A 23,775-nucleotide genomic window follows, 5' to 3' on the forward strand; every position below is an offset into this window, starting at 1 on the left:
TTATTTACTTTGTCATGGAAAGATAATTTTAATTGAATTAAGCACATTGGTTTCAATCCAAACTGCAAGAGAATCTAAGTGTTAAAAAATTAAGAGACTGTGAATCATCCCCTTCATAAATGATAAATTGCCCATTTTTACTTTGGTAGGCTGTAAGTTTGTTCAGCCTTTATAAAATGTTACACCTGTTCAATACAATGAAAAAATAGCATAGTATTTGAAAGGAGCTTTTCAAAAGACTGTAAGGGGCAATGAATTTAGGTATTTTTATTTCAGAGATTCTGTGTCTAAAAGAAGACCTTAGATGAGAGATCATGTTATCTGTAATTACTTCTTGTTTTATCTTACAAGTAGCTAATCCTTTTTCTGATACAGCAGCTTTTCTTTGTCATACAGAAGGGTGTGTAGTTTGGATGATGCTTAGTAAAATCGAGTCAAATATGCTTATGAAGCTTGGCTGCTTTCCAGCCTTGTTCTCTCAAAAAGGCCTGTTTTAAAAACAAAAGAAGAAAGTCAATAATGAAGAAATAATAAAGAGAAAGGAGTTCAAGCTAAACTGCATTTGGTGGAGTAGGATTAGGGAGTGGCTACAGGTGCAATTGAGTTGACAGGTCTAACAGAAAGGGACTCACAAGCAGCTGAGGGGAAGCTGCAGGTGGAAAAGGTCTTCAGCTACATTGCTACTGCTGGAATAGTAGGTTTGATTGTGGTCTTACCTGGGGAGTCATCTGTTAAATAGTGAGGATAGAAAGACTTTAAAGTAAACTCCTTATCTTAATATTCCTCTAATGCATTTCTTTGCTGGGGGAGGGAGGGGAAGAGAGAGAAATCTGTTTTTCATTGGTCTGAGATTGCAGGAAGAACTGCAAATGTGTACCTCTGAGTGAGCAGCTCCTACCCCAGGCAGCTTCCCACTCTGCAAAGCCTTCTTGGAAATACAGTTTCTGGTATGTGAATGATATAGGTTTACCAAGTTTTCTTCCCTCACGCCTTCCCTAGACTATATCTACTGGTGGTTTGGTTTCTGAGGAAATTAACATTTGGTCATCTTCTTATGTTGTTGATGAGTATAGAGTGTATAGGTATACAGAGAAAGATCCTTATGGGATGATGTGGGACGTATGTGGTATGTCCCAAAGAATGAACAACTTGGAAAAAATTCTCCTGTTCCTTCCCCTGCTGCTCACATCTGACTCTATTAAAAAACAAACTTTAGTCCATGAGCTAAAGCAAAGTGTTTTCTATTATCCTGCTGGGTTCTTCCGAGCAGGCTATTATCCATTATCATTGGGATTTTTGAGCTGCTTAGCATTTTTCAGGGCTCCTTCCACTAAAACTCATCCAACTGTGCCAATGTCAGTATAGTTACTTCTCCAACTGCAAACATATGCTCACCCGCTTAATTACTAACATAAACAAATTTTATCAACATGGAGCTTAGAGCATACCATGTCTTGCTGTATCTTGTGTTACCGTGACCAAACTGCTCAAACTAGCTCAAAAATACCTAGGCTGTGCTGCAGTCTACAGCACTGATTGCAATCTAGACAAAACCAGTAGCAAGTTTCTCACAAGTTTTAGAAGTTTTGCACTTAAGCAGTTCTGAAAATACTAGCTTACCCTAAACTGAGGTTATTTTCTGTTGATAAATGACACTATAAGCAAGGCTTTTATCTCCTGAGCTAAAATGTGTTTTCTTGGATTGCTTGATTGAATTCGTGGTATCATGTTCCATACTTATTTCTTTTCCTTCCACCCTTTCTCCCAAAGCCCTATTTTAAGCCAGTTATCTTTCTATTGCCATTTCAACCCCCATCATCGCTACTCTTTCAGTCTCTAAAAAGAGGTCCGTAACATAGCACAAAGCTTTCTGTATCAGGGACTACATTATATATTGTTCTCTGCACCAATAGTGACATATTGGACTTAGTATAAACTCATAAAACAAACAATGGGGGGAGAATATTCTATGAAATGGATTCAGGTTGGGGGTTTTTTGTGTGTATGACAAGGAAATATTTGTATATGAGAGCAAATGGCAGTTGCAGTACTCAAAGCAGCTCACAGCCTTGCTTTGGGCAATACTGTTCCACATATGTATGTGCTTTATGACTCTTTTTGGCTATATATTCCTCTAGAAATTGTAAAAGCTGTAAAACCTCTGTCAGATAACAGTGTGAGAGTGTTCCTCTGTCAATAGTAAATGTTTTTAAAAGGCAAAATAGAGTTCCTTTTCAATTGCAAAGATAGAGTGAGGGAGATGGAACTTGGAAATGTGGCATTTGAACTACTGATTGTAGTATTTGTGAAGGTGAGTGATGGTCAGCATAAAGCACTTAAAGTATCTGATATTGCTCTATAAAACAGGACAAAGTAAAAAGGCACTCATAATTTTTCCACAGCAATGTTTCCCTTTTCTCCCAGAATAAGTACAGCCATGAATAAGATGGTAGTTAATTGTTAATGTTTGTTCAGAATTTAGGTCATCTGAATGACAACATTTTTGCAAACCTATGCAGACAGGCAGGGTACCGTAACAATAGTAAGAAAGTTAAGAGAGATTCCACCCCTTTTCCTAGGGAAAGAAAAAGAACTTGCATTTGTTCCTAGAGAGGTAACATACAATGAAGCATATCATCTGGTATGACTTTTTTAAGCTACCAAGGAAGTGGGGAGGAGAGATCATAAGATACCATCTTTTTTAGGCATTCAAATTAAGCAGTTTTCTAACAATGATCTCAGTTGAAGTCAAGTGGAATGTAAACATTTCATTTCTTTTTGGTACCTCTGAACGTTGTATCCTACTAGTCTGGCATCTGATGTTTTAGATTTTTGAAAGTCTGGCATCTAGGCTTTGTGCTGAGATGATGAAGACTAGGTAAAAACAAACCTCTTCCCTTAAACCATGATCTGTTCTGCAAGTAAAGTTAACATTATGAAGTTCCACACCATCTTCTCAGTGGCAAAGAGAGTTTCTTCTAGTCCATGCTCTGTTCAGGCTGGCCATTTATTACACTCCATGGAGCTTTAAAAGTGAAAGGGGGATACTCTTTCTTAGAACTACCTAAGTACTGTTTTGTGTATACTGAAAAAATATTTTGCAAAATAGATTCTGAAGTATTGATTTGGTCTAAGGATACAATTTTTCTTGACTTTTTTGAGTGAAATTTTATTTTCAAACAGAAATGCACATATACCATTATCTATGCGAAAACCTATCTAACCCACCAAGGACAATCCCTTAGTCGTGCAAAACAAAATTAAACTGAAATATCTGACAAATATTCCTAGCAATCTGATTCAGCCCTGACTGAATTCCCTTTCTTATCCATCCCTTCATCTTGCAGTCAAAGTGAACTCTGTTGAAGGAGCTCAGCTGCATCTGGTATTAAAGCATTTCCTGCTTCAGTAGCATTCTCCCCTGCTTTAGCTGGCTTTCTTTTCTCATACGCCTATAGTGTGAATCAGGGGTTTGTTTCGTTAATGCATTGCTATCAAAACAGACTCCTAATACTCTTATGGTGCTGCTTTTTAATGCAGAGGTCACTGCAGTATGTGGGAAGTCCAACCAATAACCAAAGTCCAACCAATAAAAAAAGACAGTCCCACCATGAAGAATTGTTAAAGAAATGCAACTGTTAAAAGAAACCTTAAAGAACTGCGATCCATTCCCCCATCCCCAAACCTGATGCATATCTGCCTCACGTGACAAAAATAAACATGTATCTTATGAACACATAGACACACCAGCCAGTTCTGTACAGCTCTCTGGATAGTTAAAGGAAGACAAAATGAATCAGTAGTTGTTTTGTAACCAGTAAGATTAGAATTTCTGACTCCTCATGCGTGGCTGTCTGGTACTTATAGAAAGTGAGTCATTGTCAAATCAAACTATGTAACTTACTTGCAAATTGTGAAAACACAAGCAACTTGGGAAAGGGAAAAGTAGGAAAATTATTAATCATCCTTCACTGCAGAAATTTGTTCCCTCTGCTGATGAGGAAATGCAAACTTCACTTGAGTCTGAAGAGCCTGCTAACCTGAGACTAAAGAAACTGAGAAAAACAGGACTGTCCTATTGCAGTAGTCTCTGTCACGTCGCTACCACTATCTATATAGCCTTGCATGGGCAAAACTGCAGTGTAGTTTTTCCAAATACCCAGATTTTAAGTTCAGAGGCATTGTGAATTCATGTACATGCATGTAACTAACTAAAAATACTAAAAGGACAGTTAAAGTGGAGTGAAAAGGAATAATTTATGGAATTGAAATAGCTGTGATTTGGAGAAATACAGGTTGTACAGATGCTCTGTGGGATATAGAGGACATGAGGGCCCTGCAATTGACATCAAATGTCAGATAATCAGTGTTTAACTGGGTGGTTAAAAAAAGACAAACTGCTAATATTTTTGTGCTTCAGAAAACTTTAAGCAAATGCTATTTTGCATAGTAGATGCTTTTTTTTTAAAAAAAAAAAGGTGTATATTGATATTTGAATTGGGATATTTGTAATTTCTTCTGTGTCTTATAACATGATTTACTTTGTCTGAAAACTGTTTTAACCTTGTCAATATGCTTCTATGCAATAATTAAACATAGCGGAGTTCCAAGATAAGGCTAGGCAAGTGCACAACAGAAATTCTTCTGATACCTTCCTTTTTGCATCAGAGACACCCGACCCACAAATGCATAGGATATCTCTGTTCAGTTTATTGAAAAGAGGGTACACTTGCTTGCCATGCTGGTAAGCAGGTTGTGACACAAGCAACAGCCCTATAAATACCATCCTCCTTGTTATCGTATATCATTCCCTCAGCTTTTAATTACAGTCTTAATAGCTTCCACTTCAGTATTGCCGATGAAATTACCAATTATGGCACTTCATCTCTGTATGGAATGACACGTTAATGATTTGGTTTCAAAACCGATACGATACCAGTTCAATATTTTGCATGCAAAATCCTTTATCCACCAGGATTTCTGTGTTCTAATATTTATGATCTCAAGATACTGGGTGGTTTTCAATAGTTTTCTGACCATCACAAGTTGAAACTTGTCAGCTGTATGATTTTGCCTTCAAAATGGAAGAAAGTATTGGAGAAAAATGTAACTCTAGAAAAAGAGATTTTAATTTTTATAGTAAGCAAAGAAGAGGTAGGAAAGATGACGACTCACATAGATCGCATAGATTGAACTACTGACCTACAGCCAATCTCACGTGTTACCTTAGCTGAACCTTTGGGAATTGAAGTAGATCAGCCCTCCTACTGCAAGGCATATGGTAGCATTTCTACGGCTTGGATTTGGATCTTCTTCGACTTTCCTGGCTTTGATGTCTGTCACAGATGTGGTACTCAGGTATATTGACTGCTCGTCAGATCTAGTGGAGAAATTGCTACAGGATGTTTTTCCTGAGAATTATTCTTGAGAAAAAAAATTCTTCTCAGATAAAAAGAAAATTGTGTTATTGGGATGCGACTGTGGATAATGGGGTTGTAAGGAAAGGAAGTTTGGTCATTGTTGCAGTCAGATTTAGTAAATCACATGGGTTACTGTATAATTTTCTGTTGGCTTGGCCAACCTTAACATATCATGCTTATTCATATTGGGATTCTGGAAGGGTATGCACAATAGTAATTCTGAGTAATGTGTAGGAAGATTCTTGTTTAAGTTCAATAAGCAGAATATCAGAAAATATGGTATCTATGTTTCTTGTCCTGATGTGTTTGTTTTCAATGTCTTAGCAGGGGTTGTAATCAGCAGAACAGTAGATACATGTTACAGTCAGACTTTTGAACACTGGTTTAGAGGTTTGACTAGATTGTTCATCTTGTACTCTAGAGCTTCAGCTGAAAAATCTGCCTTTACAGCAAGCCAGAAAATATTCAGCCAAGTAACATTTACAATGAATGCAAATTATATGCAGTGATGTCATGATACTATGCCTTATGCAAGGAGTGCATTAAAAATCTTTAGCTGTGACTCATTCTGGTTGCAAATGCGAAATCAGGCTCACAACTTTAGTGCTACAGGCTACTCAGAAAAATGCTAGGAAACTATTTAAAAACCCATCAAATCATACTTGGTTTTTTGGACAGAAAGCCAGTATTCAGTGTAGTTGCATGCAAAATCAAGGCTTTTTTCCCTTAAAGTTGTTTTGGTTTCCTGCTAACATTACTTTAAAAAAACAAGTATTGTGTCCTCTTTTGTGGAAATCTTATCCATTTATAATGCTGCCACAATGTTTTTAAGTACCGAGTGAAGTAGTTCAATCACTTTGGGCCCGAAGTCTAATTCACAAGCTAGTAATATAATTCATTAAGCATTCAATGTAGTGATTTGAATTTTCACAACAAGCTTTTGTTTCTTCAAGTCTTTACATGTGACTCTTCACTTTGTTTTTAACTTTCTGGTAAGAGGAACTTCAGTGGAGAAGTCTATGTCAGTTTAAATGAAGGTTCCTCCCATCTGAAGATTTCTTTGCAAAACACAGGCTAGGTTTTATGGATGGACAGTCTTAACACTCAAGCCATGTCTACAGTGTGCCACAGTGTGAGAAGTTTTGAGTGCCAGCATATTTAAGTGAAAGCTAGTGATGGATTCTGCGTGACAGTCACCTGCTAAATACCTAGGCAATCATGGTTTGTCGAGGAGGTCCAGAACACAAAATGTATTTACCAAAAGCTAGCAAATATGCGCATTTGATGTGTATATTACAAGTGGCTGCTATAACAGGAAGTTATTCAAGTGCTGGAGCACTTAAGCATTGTGTTGTTCTGATGTTTTGTATTCACTAACCTAAATGAAAGCATCTGTGATCCAATGTCGTCATCTTCTGTAATCTAGCAGACAGAAGCCAATGTTACAAATCAACAGTTTCAGACCGCAAAAGAACAAAGTGAACATATTCAAACATTCAGCCAACATTATATGGAGACAGTGCCAGAGGCATTTATTGCGTATTTTCCCAGTGCATTTATTAATCACTTCCTCAAGAGCTCATGTTAAAAAATCTCTGAATTATCCACCTCTGAATATGTTATTGAATAAATATTACTACATTTTAAATAGCGGGATTTTAGAGAAACATGGTTAACAAAAGAAGAACCTGAAAAGTCAGTAGCAAGGAAGTTCCAAATAGGAAAATAATTTTTCTAGAGGGTTAAGGAGTATGTTTGCATGGGTTGGGAAAATTAAAACAGAAAATAGCCTGTACTCATTCAGAGAATTTGTTGAAAGGAATTTTCTCATATCAAGACTTGATTTCTCTGTCACAGTAATCAGTTAACTATTTAAAAAATGGAAAAAGTCAAGAGCCATCTGAAGAAACAACTTTATAATATTTTGAGGATGCTAAGGTTGCCATTTGCCATTAGTGCAAAATTTACCAAGTGATCTGTCAAAACCAAGATGGATATACTTAGGATACTGTCAGTTCTGATACAAAGTCTTCATTAGGACTGGGGGTCATGCACCATGTAACATCCAGCATGTCATTACAAGCTTAAACAATAAATTTTTTTGTAGCATTTCATGAAGATTCATCTGTCGGGGGTGTTTTTTGAATTCTATGGCACTTCTGTGAGATTTGCTAGCCCAGAGACTAAAAATCAGCTGTTCCTGTGCAAACTTCATAGAAAAAGCTGCCCCAACTTGTTTTGTTCTTTGGGTAGAGGCACGTAAATGCACAAGGTGCATAGTTGAGCAATTTATATGTCGCTTTGCACATGAAGTCATCAGTTCATGCCCCACACAGTCAAGTTTTAGTACATACAAGTGGTTGTGTTCAGCTAACAAAACACAAGATCTGTTGACTGTGGACTTTACCCAGATGGTAGCAAAAAAAAAAAAAAATTAAAAAAACCCAACTTTTTTTTTCTTTCACTAAGATGTACGCATACACAATTGCAATCTATTTACAAAACTTGCAATAACTGCAAAAAGGTGCCAGCTTGATGAAAATGGAGCTTTAAAGTGCGAAGAAACTGAAGATGTGCATTTTGTTGTGTAGTTTTATCTTCTGGAAGGATTGTGAAATACAAACAAAAAAAAGCCCCAAAGCTTTTAGAAGTAATGCTCAGTTGCATTTCCTTAAAGGCTAGATGAGCTACCATTCAAAGCATATTTTCTTTATGCTCAAAATCTGATCATGTAGGGTCTGCTAAGCCTCGCATGCTCCATTTTCTTCAGTTGGGGCTTAGATATGCCAGTTGAAGAATGGCTCGTGGAGTCATAACTTTGGCTCTTGTGAAAGGAAATGGTTTCTTGCCTCATCATTTCAGCAGAAACCTGTAATCTGAGCATAATGCAGGTTGTGATGTATCCTGAATCTGGGAGGGAAGGAAGGAACAGCCACAATCGCTAATGAAGCGCCTGTCCCCCATTAGCAGCCTCAGTCTAGAGTAGGCCTCTATTCCTCCAGCGTGGCTTGACAGAGAGCAAAATTTACTTCGAGACTTGCATGTTCTTGGCTTACTAAATATGACTTGATTGTCATCATTGCGTGGGGAGTATGTAGCTTTTGTCAGTAAAAAAGTCAAGTCCCAAAAATGCAAACGATGGTGAGCGTGGGCATTTGGGCTCTGGGTGCCACAGGCAGTATCTGTGTCTGTTCAGAAACTACCGCAGCACGAGAGGATGGGATCAGTGCACTGGAGCAGTTGGTGCTGAGGACCTGGCACTTCCACTGAGAGGTTTCAGGTTATTAACTAATTTTTACTACATTCCATGACCATTAAGTTAAAACTCTGATCAACATCTCACTTTAAGATTCTCCAGGGAAGAGGGTGCTCATAATGCCTTCCAGAATAATAGAACTCTGATTCCTGGGACCTTTCCCTTTATTATGGTAAACAATATAAACTACAGAGTACCTAAAAAGGTTCATCCTCATTTGCCTTAGCACTAGATCTTAAAGAGAATTTCGTAAATAATAAACAATGAAAACACTGCTAAATCCCCAAACAAATAAAAGGAAGAGTCAGTAGGACATGATCACAAAAATGAAATATAAAAAGGGTTAATAATGTGTCAGAGCAAATTAACTGAAAATTGCATATGAACTCTGATGGACTTTTTGTGCATTATTAGACAACCTTAACAATGGTATCATGAAATGTTTTTGGCTTCTGCATCTATCAGATTTTTCAGCATTCTCTCAATTTAAAGCAACATAAAAAAAAATTTATATATTGTGCTACTAAATCATCTCTGTGGGCTTTTTTACATATACTGGCAGGCTGAAGAAAATAAAGCAATCAAAAAATAAGGAACAGAAATCCACCTCTACATAAAGTGGAATTAAAACTTTCTTTAGTATCATATGGAAAACTTTTTATATCGTAGAAATAATAGTTTTTAGGACTGTGAATATTCTTACTTATGATGATGAATATGTTAATTTTATTTTACTTCTTTTGTTCCATTAGTTTGTTTTACCTTTGAATATCTAGCTGTATATTTAAACTCTCATTATTATTCATTGTACGACTTTACCATTGAAAGTCATGGCAGAAGTATTTTGGAAGGGTTTTATTTTCACTTGCAGAATACTTGAGCCTCTTTCTTTCTTTGAAAGTTCACTATCAAATGTTTGACTTTTGGCATAAATTATGTGAAGTTTCTTCTCATCCTTTGCAGGTGTTTTCATAGAACTCAACTTTATTCTTAAAGCAGCAGATATATCTGTCTCTTCTGCATGTTTCGTACCACTGGACCCTTTCTCCTGCTTTTTTTACCATCACTAGGTACTCTGTTCCATTTGCTTCATCCATTTATGCATTATTTTGGACTTGAAAAAAGTGGTAAATGCTGTCTCCCCTTTATCACTCAGCTCTTAAGGCATTCTGACAGCAGAAACTGCTGTTCCAGTTAGAGCAGGTTCATTAGGTCATCAGAAAGTGCTAGCAGGAGCACCTTTCCACCTCCAACCTTACTGCACTAAATGCTGCGGCATCAAATAATCCAATTCATTAACTGGTCTATGACAGCATCCACCAGAGCTTATAATAACACATAGAAGTATTCTGTCACAGTGGATGTTGAAATTATTGCCTCTCATTTGCAATTCAATGAAACTCATTTTTCCTTGCAGTTCAGCTTCTTTTCCACCATATGTTCTCCTTAATATAAGCAGTTGGGCAGCGCTTTTACTATCATTCATTCACCTCATCTCTTGCTTTTGTCACTTGCCGTGAAGCAGGCTTTCTGCAGCTCCAGGCTACTGTTTACTGCCCATGACTGCTCTCCAGTTCTGTTTTTCCTGATGAAGGAAGTTCACCAGCAATATAGGCTTGTTTCTTCACCATTATGCAGTTCATATTTTTTCGTTACATGTGTACAATTTGCAGCTGTAGTTGACTGTTATATAAATAATAAGATTAATTAGCACTTATTACTGCTTTACATTTCCTAAATACTGCACAAACTAGCTAATCAAGCAGTTAATAAACTAGTTAAGCAAAAACAACATGCAGTTACAGGAGTTGTATTCTCTCTTTGTCCTTGTACAATCCTCTTGCATACTGGTACACTGTGAAGTCTATAATCAAAAATATGTATAAAAAGTTGTCCTGATTAGGTGATTTCTTCAATTTTCTCACAGTAAAATATAATTGAAAACCAGTGTTTGTGTAGTTAGATATAATAAACCTGATTACACTGTGTGGGATTTTTAAAAAGCTTTTTACTTGAACCTATGTTCCTATTCAAATCAACAGCAATATTGGCAGCCAGTGTGAGAAGAGATAGGCCAGCAGCAAACTCCTGTGACTAAGGTACCACATTTTTATCTTGATGTGTCTTGCTTATTAGCACAAAATAAGGACAAAAGTCTTTGTTAGGGTCAACCTGGCAGTATTGTCTGTTATTTTGTTAAAAAAAAAAAAAGTTGTGACTAATTTATAGCTAATAAAGATAAACCTGGTATTCTGTAATTTTTCATTTGCTTTTATATGCACCAGGAACTTATATATGACCACTTGCCATGATTTATACCAGTGACATATAAGGTTATTTTGTAGACTTGTGAATCAGCTCTATTGACAAGGTAGTTTGAACTTGCCTAGGTCTTTTGTTCTCAACTTGCCAAGGTGGAAAAATACATGGCTTACCCTTAATTTAAAAAAAAAAAAAAAAAAAGGCAATTTCTCTGCTAACAAAAGGAATGTTTAATTGTGCAGGACATAACACACGATCTCTACTGTGCCTTGACTAAGACAGTTCAGTTTGGTAGGAATTCATGCAGGAGTAAACTTTCTTCATTTTACCACCCACTGTAGCATGATGGAAAGATAATGAATTTTCTGTTGGCAGCTTTTTTTCCACATCCAGTGTAGTATCCAGAGCCCTGTTTGGCAGGTTTGAAGGCTTGAGTTTAAGTACAGACAATGGATGATGACTGAACAAAAAAATTGCACGCTGTATGGGAAAACCATTACCTAGCCACTACTGTGGACTTCTGGAGGGCAAACTTTGCCCTGTTCAGGACACTGGTTGAGAGAGTCCCTTGGGAGACAGTCCTGAAGGGCAAAGGGGTCCACGAAGGCTGGATGTTCTTCAAGAAGGAACTCTTAAAGGCTCAGGAGCAGGCTATTCCCATGCACTGCAAGACAAACTGTCAGGGAAGACGACCGGCCTGGCTGAACAGGGAGCTTTTGCTGGTACTCGGGGGAAAAAAAAAAAAAAGGAGAGTTTAACGTCTCTGGAAGAAAGGGCAGGCAACTCAGGAAGAGTACAGGGATCTTGTTAGGTCGTGCAGAGAGGAAATTAGAAAGGCAAAAGCTCAGCTAGAACTCAATCTGGCCACCGTTGTAAGAGACAACAAAAAATGTTTTTACAAATACGTTAACAATAAAAAAGAGAGCCAAGGAGTATATGCATCTTTTATTGGATGCAGAGGAGAACATTGCCACCAAAGATAAGGAAAAGGCTGAGGTACTTAATGCCTTCTTTGCCTCAGTCTTTAATAGTGAGACCAGTTATTCTCAGGGTACTCACCCCCCTGAGCTGGAAGATGGGGATGGAGAACAAAATACACCCCCCATAACCCAGCAGGAAGCAGTTAATAACCTGCTACGCCACCTGGACACTCACAAGCCTATGGGACCAGATGGGATCCACCCGAGAGTGCTGAGGGAGCTGGCAGAGGAGCTTGCCAAGCCACTCTCCATCATTTGTCAGCGTTCCTGGTCAACAGGGGAGGTCCCAGATGACTGGAGGCTTGCCAATGTGACGCCCATTTACAAGAAGGGTTGGAGGGAGGATCCAGGGAACTACAGGCCTGTCAGCTTGACCTCAGTACCGGGGAAGATTATGGAGCGGTTCATCTTCAGTGCGCTCACATGGCATATGTAGGACAACCAGAGGATCAGGCCCAGCCAGCATGGGCTCATGAAAGGCAGGTCCTGCTTGACCAACCTGATCTTCTTCTATGACCAGGTGACCCGCCTAGTGGATGAGGGAAAGGCTGTCGATGTTGTCTGCCTGGACTTCAGTAAGGCCTTTGACACTGTCTCTCACAGCATACTCCTTGCTGGCGGCTCGTAGCTTAGACAGGTGTACTCTTCGCTGGGTTAAAAACTGGCTGGATGGCCAAGCCCAGAGAGTTGTGGTGAACAGAGTTAAATCCAGTTGACGGCTGGTCACAAGTGGTGTTCCCCAGGGGTCAGTTTTGGGGCCAGTTCTCTTTAATATCTTTATCAATGATCTGGATGAGGGGATCGAATGCACCCTCAGTAAGTTTGCCAATGACACCAAGTTGGGAGGGAAGGTTGATCTGCTCAAGGGTAGGAAGGCTCTACAGAGGGATCTGGACAGGCTGGATCAATGGGCCGAGGCCAACTCTATGAGGTTCAACAAGGCCAAGTGCTGGGTCCTGCACTTGGGTCACAGCAACCCCATGCAGCGCCACAGGCTTGGGGAAGAGTGGCTGGAAAGCTGCCTGGCAGAGAAAGACCTGGGGGTGCTGGTTGACCACTGGCTGAATATGAGCCAGCAGTGTGCCCAGGTGGCCAAGAAGGCCAATGGCATCCTGGCCTGTATCAGAAATAGTGTGGCCAGCAGGAGCAGGGGAGTGATCGTTCCCCTGTACTTGGCACTGGTGAGGCCACACCTCGAGTACTGTGTTCAGTTTTGGGCCCCTCACTACAGGAAAGACATTGAGGTGCTGGAGCGTGTCCAGAGAAGGGCAACAAAGCTGGTGAGGGGCCTTGAGCACAAGTCTTATGAGGAGCGGCTGAGGGAACTGGGGTTGTTTAGTCTGGAGAAAAGGAGGCTGAGGGGAGACCTTATCGCTCTCTACAACTACCTGAAAGGAGGTTGTAGTGAGGTGGGTGCTGGTCTCTTCTATCAAGTAATTAGTGATAGGATGAGAGGAAATGGCCTCAAGTTGCACCAGGGGAGGTTTAGATTGGATATTAGAAAAAATTTCTTTACTGAAAGGGTTGTCAGGTATTGGAACAGGCTGCCCAGGGAAGTGGTTGTTCAAAAAAAGTGGAGGTGTTCAAAAAATGTGTAGATGTGGCACTTTAGGACATGGTTTAGAGGGCATGGTGGTGTTGGGTTGGCAATTGGACTTGATGATCTTAGAGGTCTTTTCCAAACTTAATGATTCTATTTGTATTTCTAGCCAGGTGTTTTAGCCATGACAATTTGCAGGGATAGCCTCTGTCATATATCCACAGTGATGTTTTGCTTTGGCTCCAAAGCAAGTGTGGAATGACGTGGACCAGATGAAAGAAAAGAAATAGGACATTTTTTCACCAGGAAATGGTAAAGAGAAATAAATATGCTCTTAAGTATCTTGAAAGATGGTCTGTTACATTGACTGATTTATGTTATGAGAGATATAACCTTTATGAAAATTGTGGCTAGATTATCAAAGTATCCCCCTGTTTGCAGATTCCTAACTGTGATGCACAAGTAGAGTTCTTTATTACACGGCGTATTTTCAACCAACTGTGTAATTGAGAATTTCTCCCTGCAACAGCTGGATGGAGTTTTTTAACATGTTCAGTATCAAAAACTGCTCAAATGCCTCATGATTGGTATTTAGGCTGAAAAGAGATTTTGGGTATTTCAAAGCAAAGGGAGTTTCAAGGACTGCAGGAGTAGGACTTCATACAATACGAACATGAGCTGGACATGTTTAAAATTCACATGCAGAAGATGTATTTTGAAGCTATCTACTGTTCACTGTATAGTGTGAAAAACAATACACTTTGTTTCTTGTTTCCTGTTTTTTACTGCCCATCATACTATTCTGAGGAAGAGAGGGATGAAAACCTATAGTGGTTTAAAAACTCAATAATTTTTAGAGCCGCTACTGATGTATTTGCTTCTATACATCTTCCCAGAAGTGAGGGTGAACTGATGCAACGTAAAGGCTTTGTGAGGGATATGGAGACCAGTATAATTGGGGAAGGAGCATTATACATTTGTGGAAATGTCATTTGAGGTGCACTGGTTTTTAAAAATTGACAGAGCTGTGTTAGAAGCACTTCCATGATGTACAGATATTTTAGGCAGAAATTGCATAAGATGTACAACAGTATGTGAAAGAAAAAAATTGTAGTTTGTTTTTATAACATTTCACTTGACTCTGCAGGTATGATGCAGAGACCCACCACATATGTGGTGTGAATAAATATATCTCTCATATATCAAATGGTAAGGGGAGATGGACTGGCCAGTTTCTATACAGTGCTTCACACTGAAATTATTTTATATAAAATGATCGTAGGCTAAAATTTTTCTTTCTTGTTTCCTTCCTTAGAGACAAGGGACAGACTGACTGACCTTGGCTGTTAATGTGCTCTACAAATTCCATGAGGCTGTTTTATATATTTTCTTCCGTTGCTCATGCCATTAACGCAGTTGAAACTGGGATGATATTGCATGTGTGCCAGATGCCTAGCTGCTAGGTCTAGACACCTCTCATACTTCGTTGACCGTTTTGCATGGCAGCCGCAATGCTGTTTGGGTTAGCTGCTTGGCTCTTCCTATGCAGTCAGTGCGAGGCCAGAGTTTCACCTTGCTGGCAGTACTTGTGTGTACCAGCCACAAGCGAGGCAGGGTGAGGAGTTACTGACAGGAGTAGTGCAGCAGCTGTTAGGAGTGAGCGTGACCATAGGTGTTGCCTGTGGCCTTTCTTTCCTTGCTCTCTCACTTGTTGCGCTCAGATTTTTTACTTTCTCTAATCCCTTTAGGACAGTTGTTAGTTTTGTGGTTTTTGGCTATTCCTGTTTAAAATACACAGACTTCTCGGGTGGGTGGTAGTGGATACAGAAGATTGTGGTTTTACGATTTTTTAAAAATTTGCCTCTGTTTTAGTTTTCTGCCTGCTTTTGAGCCAAGTCCTTCATGCACATACCATGAAAAATCTCACAGCGGGGCAGTCTTGGGTGAGGAGATGTGGAAGCCTCTCCTTATTGCAAAACAAGTTTGGAAATATTAAGGCTTTATATAACTGATTCTTTCACTTACAATGAAGAGCAAATTAAAACCATTTACCTCCAACTAGAAGAGATTGCAGAAATTCCCACTGGTGCTGATGCAGTAACATCTCATAGAGAATATTTTATTCCTCCTGTGGATTGATGTTGAGGGAAAGCCTGTGCTCGGGATTTTTCCTTTATGTCATGTGCAGACTTATATCTCAGTTTCAAAACCAATTAATATTTATGAGGTTATGCTGAGAATAATACAACTGCTGTGAGACAGTGAAATGTCTGCCATTCACATGCTGCTATATAGTGGTATAAATACATATTTAAGTCTGAATGAATTAAATTGTATTTAATCCTTTCTCTGTGAGCTTGTAAACAGATACCAGCGCATATCAGCACTAGTGTACATTGTTGGCAAGTGACACGTGCTGTCAGCATAATTTTAGACACATTGCATTTCTTGCATATTATTTATCTGAAGTTATCACTGATCCAGAATTTTAAACTTTTTCTCATTGGTGTGGTAGCTACTGAAATCAGAAGATTTTCTCAAGGTATGAATTGTTTCTGCTTTGGATGCAGAAACAAGGGAATGCCAGTAGTGATTGTCTAGTGACTTTCTAAAGTAGCATAATTAAAAATCACATTTTGCAGAGCCCTTTAATGGGCATTGATTTTAGTCCTTTATCATTAAATAGCTTCAGGTTGGCTTCTTTTCAGTTTAGAGTAATGTACAGTCAAAAGACTGTGTCTGTATAATTGGTGGCAAATACAGTCAGCTAAAGTGCTCATCTTCTCTGCCCACCTTTTCCAGCAGGATGATGGAAGATACGAGCAGCTTATTATTGGTAACTTGGTGCTCCAGTTGTCTTGGGGAAAATAAGTGGTTTGTTCTGACTATGGACAAAATCTTAATGTGTTATTATTACTGTAGATCAGGAGCTGAGCTGTAGACATTGAAGTATTGCATTAATATTTGCTGTGCTTGGATTAGCTGAATTGGCAGTGTATTTAAGTAGGGACTTGGGCTTTCTTATTATTTACTTAATTATATTTGTAATTTACAGTGGCTCAGTTCTCAGCATGATTTTTAATTGTCTGAGGGAGACTTAATTTTACAAATGAGGTGGAATAAGTGTGTGTAATATTGCATTTCTGACTTTATAGGAAGAAGGTTGAATTTTGTGCTCATTGCTAAGCTTTATGGTATTCCCATTACTACTACACTTGTACAGTTCTAATTAAATTTTTAGAAGTTCATCTGCCAGTAGTTACTAGGCAGTCCTCATTTCTGTAATTATTACTATTTTGCTATAATTTGGGTAGCAAATATATGAGGTTCCTGCCTACTGCTTAAAAAGTTAAAAATTGTTGATGCTAGTGGCTTAATATGCACTAAATCACATTCTGCAAGAGGCCACTTCTGGACATCTGAGGTTATCTGCCATTTGCCACCCTAGGTACCCCCATTGAAAGGGTGCACTATATATAAAGTCCCTTTAAGTACATATTTGTATTGGAACAGATTTGGGCTGTTAAAGTAGGTCAGTATCCTGATATTGCTTACAGAAAAATGGATAGTAATGCACTTTCACTATGTTTTACTTTTACTTAATAAAAATATGAGAAGTGGGAAAAAAACATGGGAAAAAAAAAAATCAGGCAAAAATTTGATCCATCTCCTTTACTGTATATCTCGTTAGTTAAAACTGGCACATGACAACAGAACCCCAGGAATGTAAAGATGCATCACGCAGAAGAGAAATCAAGTGGCTTACTATGTAATAAAACATTTGAAGACTTGACCTTCATTTTTGCATTGAAGTTTAGTTTAATGCCAATGGTCACACTGTGAATTGGTGTTTTGCATAGGAGTGGTACAGACATGATTAGGGTCTTTTTCTTAGAATTACAGAACCACAGAATAATTTACATAGAAAGGAATTATAAGCAGTCTTCTAGTTGAAGCCCCTGCTCACGCAGGGCTAATATCAAAATTACATCAAGTTGCTGAGTGTCTCGTTCAACTGAGTGTTCAATATCTCCCAGGATGGAGATGCCACAGCCTCCCTGGGCACCTGTTTCAGGTTATTCTTTGTTCTTCATTGCACTTTTTCCAGGTGTCTTTCTGACCAAATCTAGCTAGAACCACATAGTGGTGGTGAAGTTACCATTTGCCACCTAAAAGCTGGTTTTAGAGACTCTGCTTTTTGTAAATGATCTGCCATACAATACCTGGGTAATTTGAGTCACTGTTGTGTGTTAAAACTGGACCAGAAACTGGGGGGTTTAAGATAGGTCTGATTCCTGCTATGGTGGCGAGTGCAGGCTGTGAAGCAGCTTCAGGTCAGTCTGTTGAGTGAAAAGTCAATTCATAATGTCCTCTTATTTCAAGAAAAGCAACAGTCTGAAACTAATCAAAAGGGATCAGATACCCTACAGTTTGTACTTTTGTACTTCAGTTGAAGGTCATTCAAAGTGTTATAAACGTATCAGTCTAAAAAAGCAACATTTTAATCCTGTCCACCTTTGATTCAATTACCCTCTTTTTCCTGTATGCCAGATGGGGATGTCAATGTGCACAACTTGTTGGCTGCACCATAAAAAGTTTATAAAAATGGCTGCAACGTCAAGGTCAAAAGTCCTTTTGTCCCACGTCCTGTTTCATGCATCAGAGACCAAAAGAAAGTATATAACAACGTGGCAAACATGCTTTTAGCCTCCAGCTGTCTTGAACTTGAGCTGGATTTTTCTCCACATGTATAGTTAGCTAAATTCAAGGGATTTAATTTTCCCACACCTCTCCAGCCTTCTCTTGAAGGCATGAGTTGATGTCCATGACCTCCCGTGGCAGTGAGTTCCACAGCACAACTGCACATTGCAGAAAGAGCCACCTCCCTTTGTTCATTTGTTCTGCTTTCTTCCTTTTTACAAATGTGATTCTTAACCAGCTCCATTTGATGCCCTCTTGTTCTTGCATTCAGCAGAATGAGGCAGTGAAAAAAATAGCTTTACTAACCCTCTCCATGCCAGTCATGTTTTCATAATCTTCCATGATTCAGCTCTCTCCTTCATAGACCAAAGAGTCTTACCCTATTCATTTGTCCCTCATGCAGAAGTCATTCTCTACCTTCTGTCATCATCTTGCTCTTCTGTGAACCTTCTCTGGTTATATCTCTCTGATTAAATAAAAAATAAAAAAATAAAAAATAGGCAAAGTGCACAGAGAAGACTGGCATGCATGGACATACACAAATAAGAAGGACCAAAAGCAAAAGGAATGAAGAATTAAACAGATTTTAAAACTATTAAACCAATATTGATTTAGTTTGGGCTGTTGATCTGGATAGTACCATGTGTAGTACAGAGCCTGAAGCACACTAATCCATGACCATCTCCGAAAACTGTATCATATATATGTATAATGTATGTTTGCAGAAAGTTCCTCTCAAATTTTGTCTCCTCTTTTACATTTTAGGCAGTGGGTCACAATGTACTTAACGCCTGTGTGATGCAGGATGATACCTTTACACTGCCTGGCCTTACTGCCTCTGTCATCACTAAATATATTTGAAAGTTAAAATTTCTCTTATCCAACTGAATGCTGTCAGCTAAGAGAAATCCTTTTGAGCCCAGCTTCAGCAAGGCTCTCAAGCAAATCTTCAAACATGGGAGTTTCAATGGGTTTAGAGAAGTCCTTACAACTGAAGGCTCTGCATAAAGATCTGCCCAATTTGATCCTTTAGAGATTTATCTTTGAAAGCTCTCTAAGGAGATCTTACATGGAAAAATCAATCCAATTTACTTGTTACAATTAAATATACTCTGACAATTTTATACTCTCAAGGAAAATCTGAAATGGTTATGATGTAGTCAATATTGTAGTCAAATTAAAGTCTCTCTCAAAAGAGATCCTGTCAACTGGAAATCTATGCATTTCTGGAGTGATTTAAAAGCAATTTCTGGTTCTGTACCTCTCTCTTGATCCCAGCACCAATTTGATGGTTATACCATCACATTTTCCTGCTTTAAACATATTTTTCACGCCCTTCTGACACAAAACCCTCCACAACCAAGAAAGAAGAAATGATTTCAAGACCAACTGTACAGAAAGTACTGGAAGGTTAGTTTTAGACTTAAGAAGAAATACACTAAAGATGGTTATATACCTCGGGGGAGAGGCAGGCTCTCAAAGCCAGCTATACACAAAGTGCTGTCATTGGGATACTAGTGGAATGTGTTTCTATTCTGATTCTATTCTAGTTTAATTTCAGAGACTCTGAACCAGTGTCAAAATTTAGTTCACCTTGGAAACAGTCTCATAGTAAATAAAAAGACAGTAACAGAAAGCAAGCTGCAGCCTTTATCAGTTTGACTTTTGAGGTTAAGGAATTCCCAGAAATAAACTTATCTTGTGTATAGAGGCTGTTCCTGTCCTCTTAGTGGTTATTTGGAAGAAATTCAATCCAAAATTTGATGCTTTACTAAGGTGTGCATCCCATTTCCAAAGGAGTTCACTTAAGAAAGTTTTCTAGCCTATGGAAAATGGGACATCAGACTTTCTGATCAGGTTGGACTCTTGTGACTTTAAAAACATGAGTTTGTAATATTTGCAGGTTATTTTTGCTCTGAAAATTTGTACTTGTTTTTTCTGACAGCTAGTGCCCAATAGTTAACTGTGGTCTGTGTAAAGGTGTTTCTTTGAACGAGCATCAAGAGAGTAAAATAACTTCGGAGTTTTCAACACATCAAACAGGCTGTTGTACTGATCGTACTTCAGTGTAGTCTGAGGCTAGTATCAAAGCACACTTAGCCACACATTTTTTCTGTCTTTTAGTAAGCTTTTCAGTAGAAGTTTGATTGGAGCTGTTAACTGCATTTACAAGAAAAAATGTTCATGCTTATTCTGGCTTGTACTTAACAAATTGTTCACGTGAAAAAAGCAGAATAAAATAGGCTAGACCTTTAAGTGATGAGAAACAAAACTTGAAATAGTGAGATGACTCATAGAGCTCAAATATAGAGCACAGAGGAAAGCCATTTGTTTCTGTTAGTCTCAGTAAGTAGTACTGGAGAACTGAGAAGGGAAAAACATATATATCATTTTCCTTACCAGAGAAAGAAAATGGCTTGGAAATAAGTATTTTCAGTTTATATAATTTTAAAAATTCATATATTTAAATGTGCAGTGAGTTGCCATTGCAGTTTTGTCCACCACCCTTCGAATGCTGGTGGGGAAGCACTGTGTATACAGCTGGGTGGTTGGTCAAGTTTTCTCACTGTTCTCCTCTGCTTTTCCAGACAGAGGCAGCAGGACTCCATGGTGCTTACGTAGTGTGAGAAAAGGTTGTAGAAGGATGAGACTAGGGGAGAGGTGAGCTTGCAGAGAGTCAGTAGGTTTGCTGAGGTAATCACATGTAACTAGTCTTTGTATCTTTCTGTGAAAGAACTGACAAACTCTTCCTGTGTTGTGCAGGGAGAGTAAAACATGTGAGATGGCACCACAAATGCAGCGTTTTACAATCTAAATATTCTTTTTTTTGTGCTTTTTTCTTGCAAGGAGGAGACTATGGTACCATGTGAAAATTTTGCCACAGACCATTGATATAAATCCTCTCAATATTGCTGTGATTTTTAATGAATATGTAGCTGCTTGCCATGTTAATAATTTTATCTTGTTTCAGGCTAGTAGTTTTAACTGCTACACTCTGATTGTGTTTCAGAACAGTCAAGCATCAAATATTGGAACTGACATCTGAATTAAAGAGTGAGCAAAAAATCTCTTCCCTCTTTAACTATTGAAACAAACTAAAATGGAAAACTGACTAAAGGAGGTGAGTCCTTTCTTCTTGCTCTGATCATTCTCCTTGATCTGTCTCTGCATCACTTTTATTCATTTTTCTCCAGATTTGCTTGTAAAAGGTAGGAAACCAAATGATTGCAAATTCTGAACTGCTTTAATGGAAATGAAGGTGTTATGATAGCTTGCTATTTTAGCTTGGGAAATGATACATATGATAACCTATCTTTGTCCTTACCTAGGTCTGCGGGCTGCAGGCAGTGTTAATATCAGGTGTCTCTGAGTGTTGTCGTGAATGATTTTCATGAGTCTGACATGAACATAAAAATGTATCTCATCAACTTAAATGTTGAGCAGAGCCCCATAGTGCTAGATGTGCCACAGCTGTAGAACGAGTTTAGAGAGTATGAGAGGAAAGGATTGATTTGGCCTGGAGGAGTATAACGAAAGAGAGAGGTCAGAGCCAAAAATTAAGTACAGAAGACAGCATGGGGGAGTGGTTGCAGCATCTTGGAAGCAACATTCAAATGGCCTGGAGAAGCTCTGGTAGGGAAAGAACTTCCTTTTCCACAGTTTCCACAGGTTTTTTGTTTGGTTGGTTTTGGGGGTTTTTTTACACTAAGAGCTGCAAAAAGCCATGACCTTACTGACCTCATAGACATACTGAAGATAAGCTGACCTCTAGCAATTCTGGCCTCTTGAACACAAATTGAATAGCAGTGAAATGTCTACATATAGTGAACTACGGGTTTTTCACAAAGCTAATCGTACCAAGACAAATGAAAATCAACAGTTCCATATCCTGTTTCTTTATTACCACATGACAGACTTAAACATACATGCACTAGGAACAGGGAGAGTATTTTTACTTTATATTTCTTTTTATAATGGTGGTCATGCTGCTTGTGATTTGATGTGATTTTAAAAGTAACTCTTAGAACTATGCTATATTCAACTGTTTACAGTTCAGTAACAAGCAATTTAATTACAATGTTAAATTAATATATTAATTAATTATATGATTGGTTATGGGTATATCAGGATTAGTTAGGTATGGTACTGTACTGCAACTTGTAAATTTCCATGAGTGGAGCCTAAGTTTAAGATATTGAATGAGATGTTTTACATCTCTGGAATACTCTTTGTATCACTCCAGAGTAATCTTTACTCATTGTTTTCCCATTACGTAAAAAATTTCAATGGGTATCTCACTTAAAAAAATTAATTTCTTAGAATTAGAGATTTATCTAATCATCCAGCAGTAACAAATGCTTTGTATTTTAGTAAACTTACTATAAGAGGAGAAAATACTAATGCTGCTGCAACATTTCCATAACTATAAAACTGTATCCATGATGATTTATTATACATAATATATATGTGTGTATATATGATTCCATATGTTGCATGTGTAGCATACATATATGTACTTATATATTACAAGTATATATTTCTAAGGTACATACACCTTAGAAAAAGTGGTGCATTTTCTTTGCAGAATAGGACTTGGAACTAGCATGTATTCTGTGACAATGTAAACTAATTAGGTCAGTTCAGCTACCTTTGCCTCAGTTTGGCCTTCTCTAAATGTCTAAAAATTCATTGAAATGGTGACATAATGTTTGCAATGATGTGATTTTCACAAGTAAAAGTCAGGTTTTTAGCTTAGGAATCTGTTTTTGCAGTAATATGTTTACTTATATCAATTACCATGTGTTTTCATACACAAAAAATTCTATCCCCTCAGTTCCCTGTGGTTTGGGTAAAATGACTATATCCAGCATTCCCAGTATTCAGTTTCTTACAACTGTACTCAACTTTGACTGTTATATGCACCTGGATTTGGGTATGTGTCTTTTTGAAGGGTCAAAGAAGTTAAGAATGATGCAGTAAGAACTTTAATAAGGCCATGCAGTTACGGCTGCAAAAATTAGGAATGCCAAAATACATGTTGTCAGTTCACACACATCATGACAGATGCTTTCCAACAACAATCTAATGTACCATTTTTTGCCTATAGTTTTACTTGAAGTTCACCTGAGTATTGGTGGTTTCCTTTTCTAATGATTAAGAATTAAACTTGTGATTTAGTTCTATTATTAAATTTGATCCTTCTTATGACTTTTCGTAATATACCAACTCTCTGGTTACTCATTAGAAGCAAAGGCACCATCACTTGGAGGGCAGAATAGAGATTTCTTTCACTGAGTGTTGGGAGAAGAGGTGTAACAGGGAATTCTTTCCATATGGAGGATTGTATTGGACAATGCAAAAGGGAGGGATTTTCATTGTAAATACACTGGTTTGTTGTAGAATTAATAGATTACTTATAAAAATGGAAAGCTGAGGGGAATGCTGGGGGATACAGCAGCATGAACGTGACCAAAACACTGTTAGAACTACACAAAAAAATACCATTCATTTTAGAATAATGTGAATGGACAAAATGACAGAAACTAAGTACTCCCATGAGGATATAGGTGCTTCTCAGAAGAAACACCAGTTTCTGTGCGGCTTCCTATCAGTTCA

The 23,775-nt window shown here is 38.2% G+C and overlaps 1 protein-coding gene across 4 annotated transcripts in view; it reads left to right on the plus strand.

The window, feature by feature from the left end:
• DLGAP1 (DLG associated protein 1) overlaps positions 1 to 23,775 on the plus strand; it is a 429,128-nt gene that overhangs the window by 143,503 nt on the left and 261,850 nt on the right. For all 4 annotated transcript variants that reach the window (XM_052788099.1, XM_052788100.1, XM_052788102.1 and 1 more), the window contains one exon: positions 21,170 to 21,280. The gene's annotated coding sequence lies outside the window, so the exon portion shown is untranslated. The remainder of the gene's footprint in view (positions 1 to 21,169; positions 21,281 to 23,775) is intronic.

The sequence above is a fragment of the Harpia harpyja genome, chromosome 5 (genome assembly GCF_026419915.1).
Source record: "Harpia harpyja isolate bHarHar1 chromosome 5, bHarHar1 primary haplotype, whole genome shotgun sequence".
In the NCBI taxonomy this organism is placed as follows: Eukaryota; Metazoa; Chordata; class Aves; order Accipitriformes; family Accipitridae; genus Harpia; species Harpia harpyja.